Source organism: Eptatretus burgeri, chromosome 4 (assembly GCF_056783735.1).
Source record: "Eptatretus burgeri isolate ZD-2024b chromosome 4, Ebu_testis_v1, whole genome shotgun sequence".
In the NCBI taxonomy this organism is placed as follows: Eukaryota; Metazoa; Chordata; class Myxini; order Myxiniformes; family Myxinidae; genus Eptatretus; species Eptatretus burgeri.
In genome coordinates this window covers 106270469-106283201 of record NC_140964.1, presented here as the reverse complement: position 1 = coordinate 106283201, position 12733 = coordinate 106270469, and the positions used below count along the sequence as shown (strand labels likewise).

Here is a 12733-nt window from a genome sequence, read left to right as displayed (position 1 = left end):
CCTTGTTAATTCAGGCTCTGTTCATCCACTCTCACTCATTTTCCCATTTCGGATCATTGTGTATATGCACGGGCTATTAGAATGTGACTTTCAAAATGATGTATGAATGACTGCGATTGCTGTATGAATGCCCATGGAATGGGTAATTCAAAGTGTTTTTAACATAATTTTCAGCATTTTGATGAAAGAGTGCAATTTTGAAGATGGTTAACCATAATTGTTATATTCCTAAATGCACAGTCGGACTTGAGGAAATATAGGAAATACGAATAATATCAGTGGATGAGAGGGATTGAGTTTCCATCATTTCCTGTTAATACAAGGTAACAGGTGAGGTCAGGTATGGGAGCATGTGCCAGAGCAGCACGTCGCAGCATCCACTTTCCCCCGATACTCCAGGGGCCTCCGTCTGGCCATCCCCCAGATGCCTGGCCCATCCCCATCTCCTTGAGATGATGGTCAACCTGTTGCAGGCACGTGGTCGGCCCGTTGGTCTCCAACACTCACGAGGCTCCCTCGCTGAGAGAATATGGTGAGCAGGATCAGCATCAGGAAAATGAGACATGTCCATACAGCCGCAGCTGACGCTCGCAGACTATGCAGGTAACAAATGTCATTTGAGTCTCTCTCAGCAACCGCTCATTGGACACAAAGTCCGAACAGCGATAGCCAAAGATTCTCCGAAGAGACCTGGTACCAAAGGAATTAAGTCTCCGTCTCAGATCCCTGGTCAGAGTCCAAGTCTCACATCCATAGAGCAAGACTGGAAGCACCATGGACCTGAAGACTCGGACTTTCGTCCTCCCGCACAGGTACCGGCAGTGCCACACCCCATGATCCAGTGATTCCATGACTCCCCAAGCCCAACCCAGACGTCTGTTGACCTCTGGCTCACAGCCATCAGAGACATGAATATCACTGCCAAGGTAAGTGAATCTCTCCATGACCTCAACATCCTCACCACAAACAGGCACAGACAAGACACATCCAATATGTCATTGAAAGCCTGGATCTTAGTTTTGACCCAAGAAACCCATAATCCCAGTTGCTCTGACTCCTCATTCAGCACCTCGAGGGCCCCCAAAAGGATATCCAACATCTCCGCTAAATCAGCAAAATCAAGGTCAGAGATCTTGACATTCCCAAACGATGCACTGCAGCTTCATCTCCATGACATCCTCCCCAGAATCCAGTCCCGACAATTGCTGAAAAGTGTGGGGGCCAGCACCCACCCTTGACGAACTCCAGTAACAACTGGAAATAAGTCAGAGATGGTACCACCAATATCACAGCACTCTCAGTACCAGAGTAGAGTTCAGACATCGGATCGATCAGTTTTGGTGGCACCCCACGAAGACCAAGAATCCTCCAGAGGACATCCCGATTCACTGAATCGAACGCTTTACAGAGATCAGCATAGGCTGCAAGCAGCCCCTGCTGAAACTCTCGTCTGCGTTCGGTGAGGACCCGAAGAGCAAGGATATGGTCAATCGTTGACCTCTTTGGTGTGAAGCCTGACTGCTCTGGATGCTGGTGCACAAACAGATGGTGGCGAACCCTATCAAGAATTATCCAAGCAAAGACCTTGCCCGTCACTGAGAGCAGCGTCACCCCTCAGTAGTTGTTGCAGTCTTGACGATCACCCTTCCCTTTCCAGAGAGGGACAACAAGGCCCCTCTTCCATTCAGTTGGGATTATGCCTGTGTTCCAGCAAGAGCACAGAACTGCATGCAACAACACGAGTGCAGCATTTCCACCAGCTTGAGGAGTTCAGCATGGATGCCACAGATCCCTGGAGCTTTTCCCCGTTTCAACTGATTCACCGCAGCCTGTGTTTCCACAAACAAAGGTGGACCACAGTTGATTGGAGGGTCAGTAATATGGATTGTAACACCCCTAACATCCAACTCGACAACGAGTGGATCAGCCTGGTGCAGCCGTTCAAAGTAACCGGCCCAGCGGGCCTTCACTTCGGACTTCTCTGTCAAGATCCCACCACCCTCTGCTCTAACTGCAGTGCACCAAGGGATGGGCTTGGCCAAAAGAAATGTGTGAATTCCCCTGTAAGCAGGACGAGAATCACTTCACCACAGCTGATGCTCTACCCCCTCACAGATTCCTCTCACATAGGCCTCCTTGTCCACCCTTAGTCCACGCACAGTTTTACGCCTCAGCTCCCTGAACAGCTCAGCTCTGCCATTAAGCCTGGCCCTGCAACTCCGTTCAATGGTATCCAGTGTCCCTCTTGAGACAAAAGTCCTCTTCACCCTCCGGTGAGTTCCACAACATCTTCCAGCAACATCAAAGATGGTGGTCTTGAAGGCACTCCACAACTCTTCAGGATCCCCCAAAGCACTGGGACCCCTCAAATCTCTGCACAGCCTGTTTGCAACCATTCTCCTGGATTGAAACTGCAAGTTAAGAGTTGCTAAAACAAGCCTGTGGTCAGTATTGAGGAACTGAGCACTCCAGTGGACCCTGCAGTTCTGGATCATCCTCCAGCGACCATCAACGAGAACATGGTCAATCTCCTTTGCCACACCGCCAGCATTGGAATACCAAGTCCAGCGATGAGCTTATGGGTGCTGAAACCATGAACCAGCCACCCTAAGTCCACGACTTCTTGCAAAGTCACGGAATTTAGTGCTATTCTGGTTCACAGTCCCAGACCCATGGGGACCAACTCGCATCTCTTAACCATTCCTTTCAGTTACAGTCAATGCATTGAAATCCTCCAAGACGAGAAGAGTATCTTGCCTGGGGCACTGATCAACCACAGACTCGAGTGTGGTGTAGAATGCATCCTTCACGGTGAGATCACTCGCCTCAGTCGGAGCATAAACAGAGACCAGGGAAATGACACCCAAGGAGTGACGAATCCTTCGTCTCATAATACGCTCATTGCCGGTGTTCCCTCAATTATCATTGGAGTCAGCTTATTGGACACAGCTGGAGCAACTCCCTGGGTGTGGTAACCATCAGAGTGACCAGACCAGTAGTAGGTGTAACCACCCGCCATGATCTAACCGCAATCCGGTCTCCGAACCTCAGAGAGTGCTGCAATCCTGATGTCCAAACGCTTGAGCTCAGATGATAACAGAGACAGGTGATCATCATGTCTTTGGGATTGGACATTCCAGGCACCTACCCGAAGGGACCGCCTCAGGTTAACCAAAGGAGACTGCCATCTGGTAGACGACACTTGAGCACCATCCCGACGCGCACTACCGCAATCTGACCCGGGTAGGTTATCCCGCGGTTTCCCTCCTATCATCAAAGATTTGCGGTCCCGAAGGCTTTGCCCCAATCCCGTCATCCGGTGAGCTGCCCTGCGAAGGGAAGCTGCACAGGAGGTACTCCCACGGAGTGGGTTTTCAGATTTTTTTTTTTAATGCTTTTTGTATGTTTTGTGGAATTTTTACGGTGGCCGTAGTGCAAATCCTGCCACCAACCTCCTCATAAATAGTAACCCAACTGCAGGAGGACGTCCGCAGACACAGTTGGGCACTAGATATGGATGGTCATTTGCTCACAAGGAGCTCCTCCACCCTTTGACAGGTTTTGTTTTTAATCCTGATGGGTGTCAATATCAAACACCCTCCTCACCAAGAAACTTGGAGGGGGGGGGTGGGGAGGGGAGACGGTTTAGTCACCGCCAACCCGACCTTGGAACAGTTTAGTACAGGTATACATGGTACCTGTAGCAAGCCACAGATCCAATCTGATCTGACCTGACAATCTGGTAACAAGTCAAGGTAACAGCCTTGTATTAATTTCTCAAAACAGCCCCTACCCCTTCCCTCCCCCCCCCCCCACCACCCACTCCTTTCAAACATGATAAATAGGAGATATCATCAATAAACTTACGCTGCACATTAACATGCCACCATCCTTCTTAATAAGCAACCAAACCAGATGCGTTGTCTTCCAATGGGTAGTCTACCTGAATGTTGGTGATGATTGTACAAGCTTTCCAATTGAAGACATCCATTAAATAAATCACCAAGTCTGCCTTGTTCACACGAGGCAATCCTGCAATCTTTAATATAATGTCCACTCGGTGGCAGTGATGGTCGAAGGTTTGGGGAGAACACACCCACATTTGAGCCTTTGGGACTTGAACCGATATGCGTGGCCTTGGGAGTTTGCAGTACGGGGAGCTGCGAGCTATCAGCTTTTTGTGTAAATTCAGAAAGTTCTCCAACTCTTTTGATGTGTGGAGGCACCCCTTTTCTCACTGGTACATTTCCAAGTATTTTTGGCTCATTTTAGAAGCTTTGTGAGACATTTTATGTGACAATACTTCTCCGGCACACACGATATACAGAACAGCTTCATTGCCGCAGTCTATTGAAAGTCATCCTTCAAGCTCATGTTTTGTTTGAGTAAGTGCAACGAGCGCACACAGCATACACCGCCGAAGATCGTCCAATCATCTCTAGGCCTACCGTGGTGGTGCGACGTGAGCGACCACTGCGTGTCCTGAACACCGCCGTTTCCTGGAGTGTCTGCACATGCTCACCGAGCATTCGGCGGATTATGTCATTTCGAAAGTCTTGTACTGCATGATCATCTGTTGGAGACCATTTATATTATGGGCTTGGTCGTCTTCAAAATTTATCTCCACACTGACACACATTTTCACAAAAGTATAGTTTTCTTTTTTTTTTTTTTTCCTGGAAATTTTAAGGATTTTATTATCTAAATAGGGTCATGAAACCGGTTGTGGGGATTTTTCCAGTTTTTTTTTTTTTTGACCTTGAACCCAACCCTTTACCCTGTAGGGGATGCAGCTATCCTCAAATGTTCATATTGCTGTAAGAATCGTCGCGACCATGTTTTCCAGATTTTGTGAAAAAACTTTTGGGTTCAAGTCTCGTAATGTTTTTCAAATCTGGCTCGTCTGAATCTTTGGTGGATTTTTGAAGTTGAATTTGCCGCTTTGGAGAGATTAAAGTACCACATAGTCCAAACCGAACTGGAATTTTTTTTATTCAGTTCTGTTTTCTGGGGTTAAATCTCGAATAAAAATTGACAGGGTGTACTTCCAGTGGTACTTGCTTGGAGCTGAGGGGTTATGAACTTGCGTGTTATTTTCATCCATTGAAGAATGTGGTCACCAATCACACAAATGAAGCTTCATTCCCCCACCTGATGGCGTTGGTGCTGTTATCCTCAAAAACTGTTTCGGTCCTTCGGTCTTTCCTCACTCTTCTCCACATCTTTGTCACCCATCTTTTTTTTCCCCCCCTTCTTCTTTTTTTGTATAAACACTCTTGTGGAAGAGCTAATACATATAACAGATCAGGATGTAACTGAACAAAAGAAACAGGAAAAAAAAAGAGGGGGAAAACACACCAACAACAGGGCTGAGGGACAGAATCGAGGGTGAATAGTGAGGGGTAGGGTACGACGCATGGAGTGGACAAGATGAATATGGAAGAAAATTCTCATGAGGGAAACACTGGAAATTTGTAGAAGGAGGGGAGTGGGGGGGGGGGTGGAAGGTTGATGGGGGTTCAAAAGATCATGGTTTTAGATGGGGTATAGTCTGATATGGGGGTGAACAGTTGTCTTGAAGACCTGGAGAGAAGAATAAGATTGAAAAGTGTCGAAGTTGGTTTGGCAGGTGGAAAAAAAAAGGAACGAATAAGTGGAGGTGAGCAGTGATTCTGGATTTTGGGTGTTTCACCAAAAGGGAGCTGCTGATTGTCCATGTACACCCTGCAAAAACCTGGGGGTGGGGGGTGATGGGGACAAAGCATGGAAAGAGCAGAGGGTGCAAGACCAGAAAAGAGGCAGTGGAAGACAGAGAGACCGTTGGACTGTCTGTGATGGGAAAGTGATCGGCCCATAGACTCAGCTCTTCGTCATCGGAGATTCCAAAGGAAGTGTTTCCATGACACAGGATGACCAGTCAGTGACCAGCTGTGAAGAACAACCCTGAAATGTGGTTTGCCCAAGAAAGATCATGGCTGATAGTGAGACCCAGGAGTTTGAATGACTGAACTTCTTGAAGAGGGTTGTTAAGAGAGTAGATAGGGATGCTTGCCAGATGGTCCTTTTGGAGAGAAAGAGCATGAGTGTGAGATTTGTCGAGATTGAAAGACACATTCCAAGTGTTTCACCAGCTTGTGTTTATCTCAAGGTCTGGATATATGGAACCAGCCTATCTGAAGGATGTGGGGTGTTATGGCAGAGGGTGGAGCCATTAGCAAAGAGATAAAGAGGATTTCTAGAGAGTCAGGGAGATCGTTGATAAGTACTAGGAATAGGATGGGGCCAAGAACACTACCTTGGGGCATTTTAGCCTTGACAAGGAGAGGAAATTAGAGGATTCTGTTGAGAGCTACATGTTGGCTACGTGAGTGGAGGAAGTCAGTAACCCAGGAATGGAGTTGGCCTTGGATGCAATAGACAGAAAGTTTGGCGATCAAGGCGGGATGCCAGATGGTATCGAAATCACGAGATATGTCCAGAGAGACGGACTTGATTTCATGTCTGACAGTGAGGTCTTCCATCCATTGTTAGGTGAGTAGACGCACCATGTCCAAGGTGGAGTGATCTGGTCTGAATCCAATTTTTGATCTTAGATGACGTTGATGGAAGGAGAAAAGGAAGGATTTCATGTGAACTGCGATGATGGATTCCAAGACCTTGCTGATGATTGGTCGTAAGCTTTTAGGTATGTCGTTAAGGGGATCAGTTTTAGCACCGTTTTATGTAGTGCAGTGATGTTTTCCAAGCAGATGGATGATGACCGAGCGCAAATGGTAGGGTGAAAGAGAAGACAAAGGATGTGCAAGAACAACAGAGCAAATTTTAAGGATACATTAGCTGATGCCATTTGGTCCAGTTGCAAATTCAGTCTATGGTTGCCAGAAACTTATCCACCGTATCAGGTGCAAAAGACAGAGTGCAGGAGCAGTTGGGTACGACTGGGTATGGTAGTGAGAGAGGCAGAGAGGACACAAGTCTTGGAAGCAAACACTTCTGTTGACCAGAAAGCTGTTAGAGTTAGAGAGATCTAACCCTAACCCTAACCCTAACCCTAACCCTAACCCTAACCCTAACCCTAACCCTAACAGCTAACAACCCTAACCCTAACCCTAACAGCTAACAGCTAACAACCCTAACCCTAACCCTAACAGCTAACAACCCTAACCCTAACCCTAACAGCTAACCCTAACACCTTTCAATATCTCGAAGTTCACGATGGAGCAAACTCTCGTCTGCGTTCGGTGAGGACACGAAGTGCAAGGATACGGTCAATCATTGACCTCTTTGATGTAAAGCCTGACTGCTCTGGACGCTGGTACTCAAGCAGATGGCTCGTTTTCCTGACTCTGACCCTGCTCACCAGATTCTCTCAGCGAGGGAGTCTCATGAGTGGAGGAGGCCAGTGGGCCGACCACGTGCCTCATGGTTGCAACAGGTTGACCATCTTCTCAAGGAGATGGGGATGGGCCTGGCATCTGCCTGGGGGATGGCCAGACGGAGGCCCCTGGAGTACCGGCGGAAAGTGGACGCAGCGACGTGCTGTTCTGGCACATGCTCCCATACCTGACCTGACCTGGACGTCAATGGAGGATATCCGACACCCCCTCCCCCTGTTCCCTGGGCAGCTTGGTGAAATATCGAGACTGTTGTAACTTTTGAACTGATGATTGGACCTGAACATACGAAGTCTCCAAATATTTGGGATGAGGAATAGCAACTTTTCTATAAGGTTGTGAAATATGTGCTGCACACAAAAACAGAAGCGATTGAACAGTATTATGCAATCCAAAAACAATTCTGAAATAATGGGCCATACAACATCATCAGAAAATATTCACACCCCTTAACCTTTTCACAATTTGTTGTGTTGCAGCCTGAATTTCAAATGGATTTAATTATAATTTTTCCTCACTGATCGACACAAAATATCCCATAATGACAAAGTGAAAACGAAATCCTCTTCTTCTTGCATATGGAAGCTTAGCTGCCAGGGTAGCTATCATTTCTTGGAAGCACGACTGTGTCGCTGATGCAGTGCCGCTCTACCAGTACACACTTGTACTCATTTCGCCGACCTCGGAAGGATGACAGGCTGAGTCAACCCCCTGGTGTATTAATTTATCAGGCAACGGGGCTTGAACCCAGGACCCTAGGATCCCAACCCGCCACCCTAACCACGAAGCCAACACCAGGCTTGAAAAAGAAATAGAGAAATATCTAATTTACATAAGCATTCAGCCCCCCGAGTCAACACTTAGTAGAAGCGTCTTTGGCAGCGATTACAGCTTCGAGTCTTCTTGGGTATGTCTGTATCAGCTTTGCACATCTGGATTTGGGAATTCTTTCTTGCAGGTTTGCGCGAGCTCTGTCTCATTGTATGGGGAGCGTCGGTGAACAGCAATCTTCGTCTTTCCTCCGATTCTCAATGGGATTCAAGTCTGGGCTTTGGCTGGGGCCACTCAAGGACTTTCACATTCTTGTTCTGAAGCCAGTCCAGTGTTGCTTTGGTTGTATGCTTGGGGTCATTGTCCTGTTCAAATGTAAATCTTCGCCGCAGTCTCAGGTATTTTGCACTCTGAAGCAGGTTCTCCTCAAGGATTTGCCTGTATTTGGGTCCATTCATTGTTTCCTCTATCTTAACAAGTCTCTCAGTCCATGGAGATGAAAAGCATCCCCATAGAATGATGCTGCCACCACCAAGCTTCACGGTAGGGATGGTGTTAGATGGGTGATGAGCTGTGCTTGGTTTCAGCCAGAAGGAGCGCTTTGTATTCAGGTTACAGAGTTCAATTTTTGTCTCATCAAACCACAGAATATTTTGCCTTATTCTCTCAGTCTTTCTTGTGCCTTTTTGCAAACTCCAGGCATGCTGTCATGTGCCTTTTTCAGGAGTGGCTTCCATCTGGCCACTCTCACAGGAAGCCTAGATTTGTGAAGTGCTGCAGAGCCTGGTCTGGCAGGTTCTCCAATCTCAGCCAAGGAACTCTGTAGTTCTGTCAGAGTGGTCATTGGGTTCACGATCACCTCCCTGATCAACGTCCTTCTTGTCTGGTTGCTCAGCTTGGTCAGACGGCCAGCTCTAGGAAGAGTTTGGGTCGTTCCATATTCTTTCCATTTCCTCATGATGGAGCTCACTGTGCTCGTGTGCACTTTCAACACTCTACAAATTGTTTTATACCCTTCCGTAGAGCTATGTCCCTTCACAATTCTATCTCGAAGTTCTACAGACAGTTCCCTGGACTTCATGGGAGAGTTTCTGCTCTGACATGCACTGTCAACTGTGGGACCTGATATAGAAAGGTGTGTTTCATTCCAAATCATGTCCAATCAATTGAATTGGCCACAGGTGGACACAAATCAAGCTGTAGAGACATCTCAAGGATGACCAAAGAAAATTGGATACACCTGAGCTCAATTTGGAGTCTCATAGCAAAGAGGTTGAATAGTTATTGACTCAAATTTCAGCTTTTCATTTTTAATTTGTAAAAATTTCTAAAACAAAAATTCCACTTTGACGTGTGGATCAGTGACAAAAGAAGAATCTCAATTTAATCCATTGAGGCTGTAACGTAAAAAAAAGGTGAAAAAGTCAAGCGGTGCGTGTATTTTCTGAAAGCACTGCATATATATATATATATATATATATATATATATATATATATATATATGTATACATACATACATACATACATACATCAGATGCCATGTGACTTCAAACCATAAGTGGTGAAAGCGCCAGCACTGTCCCATACAGCCCTTGTTGCACGCTGTTAGGAGCGATAAGTGCTGTCTGCCACGTGGAACATTATCTCCCACTTTACCAAATGCAATCTGGAGTCATCAATGGTCTGCAATCAGGCACAATGGTGATAATTAATGTCGTTCTCCAACCTGAGACGAACGTCATCACATCACTGCCATAAAGTACATACTGTCTGCAGCTCCCGGAAGAGCTATCTCGCATCCCAGTCCCAATCGTACACCTGCTGCAGCGATAAACAAGCATCTGGACTACAGCCCACAAGCAATTGGTGCGTGTCAAGAACCCCAGGAATCATCGATGGATGGAGAAGGACGGTAAGCTGGTTCCCATTTGGACCACGTTGCCCCTTGCCAAGGACGTCTTCAAACTCGATGTGAAGTGCACTTGCACACAAGTTCAAGAAGGGTAACTTGAAATGCACACGTCTGTCCAACTACAAATGCACTAAATATAGGTGAGTTAGAACAGTTTCCAATGCTAACAAATACATGGTCCATGTGTTTTTTTTTCATCAGTTTTGGATTGCATAAAACTGTTCAAGCAGTTGTTTACCACCGGTGGGAATTTATTCGTTCTAATGTTCAGGACATATTTAGAGTCCAACGATCTCTCTCCTTTTGGCATATTCCAGCAGGAGACTAAATCTCAAGGCATGCTACTCAACCACCACAGGTAAGTTGGTGGGCTGTCAGTGTTCTGTCGCTTCAAACTCTCTCGTCCATTCATTCTCCATCAACCGACCCAGATCATGCGTGTTCTTCGAGAATCTCACACCTGATTACCCTCCACATTTCCCAGCTGAAAGTTCATTCCTTCTTCCCTTTCTCTCATCTGTCGCCTTGTACTCCTCGTGTCTGTCGTCTTGTACTCCTCTCTCCAGTCCTTCAAGAGTGCTACCATCATCAGCCATGCTTCCTCCCATCCCCACCCCTGCTCTCTTCTTCTCCTATTGACCCCCTCTTGCCCCTTTCCCTTCTATTACCAATCCACTCCTTACCTCCATCACAGAAGGTGGAAGGAGGTTTTGTTTTCACTCCTGTTTGTCTGTTTGTTTGTGTACAGGATATCTCAAAAAGTTGTGAACAGATTTGGATGATATTTTGTGGGCAGATTGGGTGTTACAACAATGAAATGATTAGATTTTAGTGAAGATCCGGATCCGGATCCGGCTACGAGAATGTTTTAAGTGATTCTTCACCATTGAGAGATATAGCAAAACCAATATACAGCACAATCTCTCAAAAAGTTGTGGATGGATTTGGATGACACTTGGTGGACAGGTTGGATGCGTGACAGATGAATTGATTCAATTTTGGTGAAGATCCGAATCCGGATCTGGATATGAGTTATTTAATTTCTAAAGGAATTATTCACCATTGAGAGATTGGGCCAAAACGATATACAGCATGACATTTCAAAAATGTATTGGGCTTGATATGTTCTCGTGGATCAGGCATTGCGTGGTGGAGGTATGCGCTCTACCGAGTGCCCTTCTAGTTTGTGATGTCTTTGACTCCTTATTTCTCAATAATCATCTGTCATTCTGTGTACCTCATTAAGCTCTTTCCTGAGCCTAGATTTCTGAACACAAGAAAAAAAGTGTTCCAGCTTGATTAAAGGATTTGTTGCTCTGAACTTTTAAATGGTTCATCCAATGCTGGCACAACTTTTATGGTTACTTCATGACAACATCTATTTTATCGTCCAATTTCCCCCCCCCCCACCCCAAATAAAATTGCTTTTGCAATTTTGAGTCAAGCTGGGCACATTGTTTAAGCTAATACAGGTTGCTAAATGAAAATCGGCCTCGCTGATAATCAATCAATCCATTTTGGTTTCTTGAAGGAACTTCAAACACTGGACAAGGCAGTCCGTAGACTGATATTTGTCACGTTTACAATAATAAACCAAACTTACAAATATACATGCATATAGAAATCATAATAATCATATAAAATTCCATGAATATGTATATTATGAATTAAAATTAATGCATAAAATAATGAGAACGACAACCATTGATGTCACGACGTCACCAGATATGCCTCCGCCCACATTATTACATCTTTATAATACCTGTACCAAGTTTGATTTAAATTCCTGAACCCAGATTTAAAATAATAAATACTTTTGCCTGCCAGACCATGCATCCAATCAGGTTGAAATTTAAAACATATATTCTGCATGGCTACTCGATCAAACTGTGAATAGTGCAGTTCTGCCTCAATCTGTTGAGCCATTGCGGAGAAGATTTTTGAAGGTTTTATGTTAAAAACAACATGGCTGCCAAAGCACGTGACCAATGACATCATCAATGTTTTTTTTGCCAATTACAATTTAGCCCTAGATGACCATCAAAAAATTTCATGCTGATCGGATAAAGCTTTTGACCACACCACATGGCCTATAATGTCATCATTTCCACATTGTATGCAGGTATATGGTTTGATGATACTAGGTAAATTTCGCTTCGATCAGATAAGTGTTTCCAGACGAAACATTATTTAATATTTTTCTTCAATCCAGTATGGCCACCAAACCATGTGACTTGTCAATTATTATTTTTCATCCTAATATCCACAAGTCATGCGGAACAGGTCTGTGAAGTGTCCCCTCAATCTGTCCAGCAGTTCTGTAGAAGAAGATTTTTGAAAGTTTGAGGGTAAATCCAAAATGGCCACCAGACCATTTGACATATGATGTTGTCGTTTTTGTGACACTTTGATCTGTAAAGCGGTTCTGGAGATTTTTTTCGTTTTTCCTGTTTTTTATCGTTTTTTTTTTAAACAATATGGCTGCCAAACCACGTGACGGGTAATGTAATTTTTTCTTTGTTGAAATATTTCCCCAGATGAACCTCAAATTTTTATACTGATAGAATGCAGCAATTCTACTTGTCGAATTTTGACCGGGTTACCACTTCACCGATGACATCAGAGACAAATAGGTCTGCAGACCCATGCAGAGTAC

The 12733-nt window shown here is 45.3% G+C and overlaps 1 protein-coding gene across 8 annotated transcripts in view; it reads left to right on the top strand.

Moving 5' to 3' along the window:
* ANO7 (anoctamin 7) overlaps positions 1-12733 on the top strand; it is a 179134-nt gene that overhangs the window by 19422 nt on the left and 146979 nt on the right. Inside the window, exons 1-2 of one of the 8 annotated variants that reach the window (XM_085879607.1) lie at positions 10069-10217; positions 10395-10435. The exons of the other annotated variants lie outside the window; for them this stretch is intronic. The gene's annotated coding sequence lies outside the window, so the exon portion shown is untranslated. Of the gene's footprint in view, positions 1-10068; positions 10218-10394; positions 10436-12733 lie in introns of those variants that run through there. 8 annotated transcript variants of the gene reach the window in all.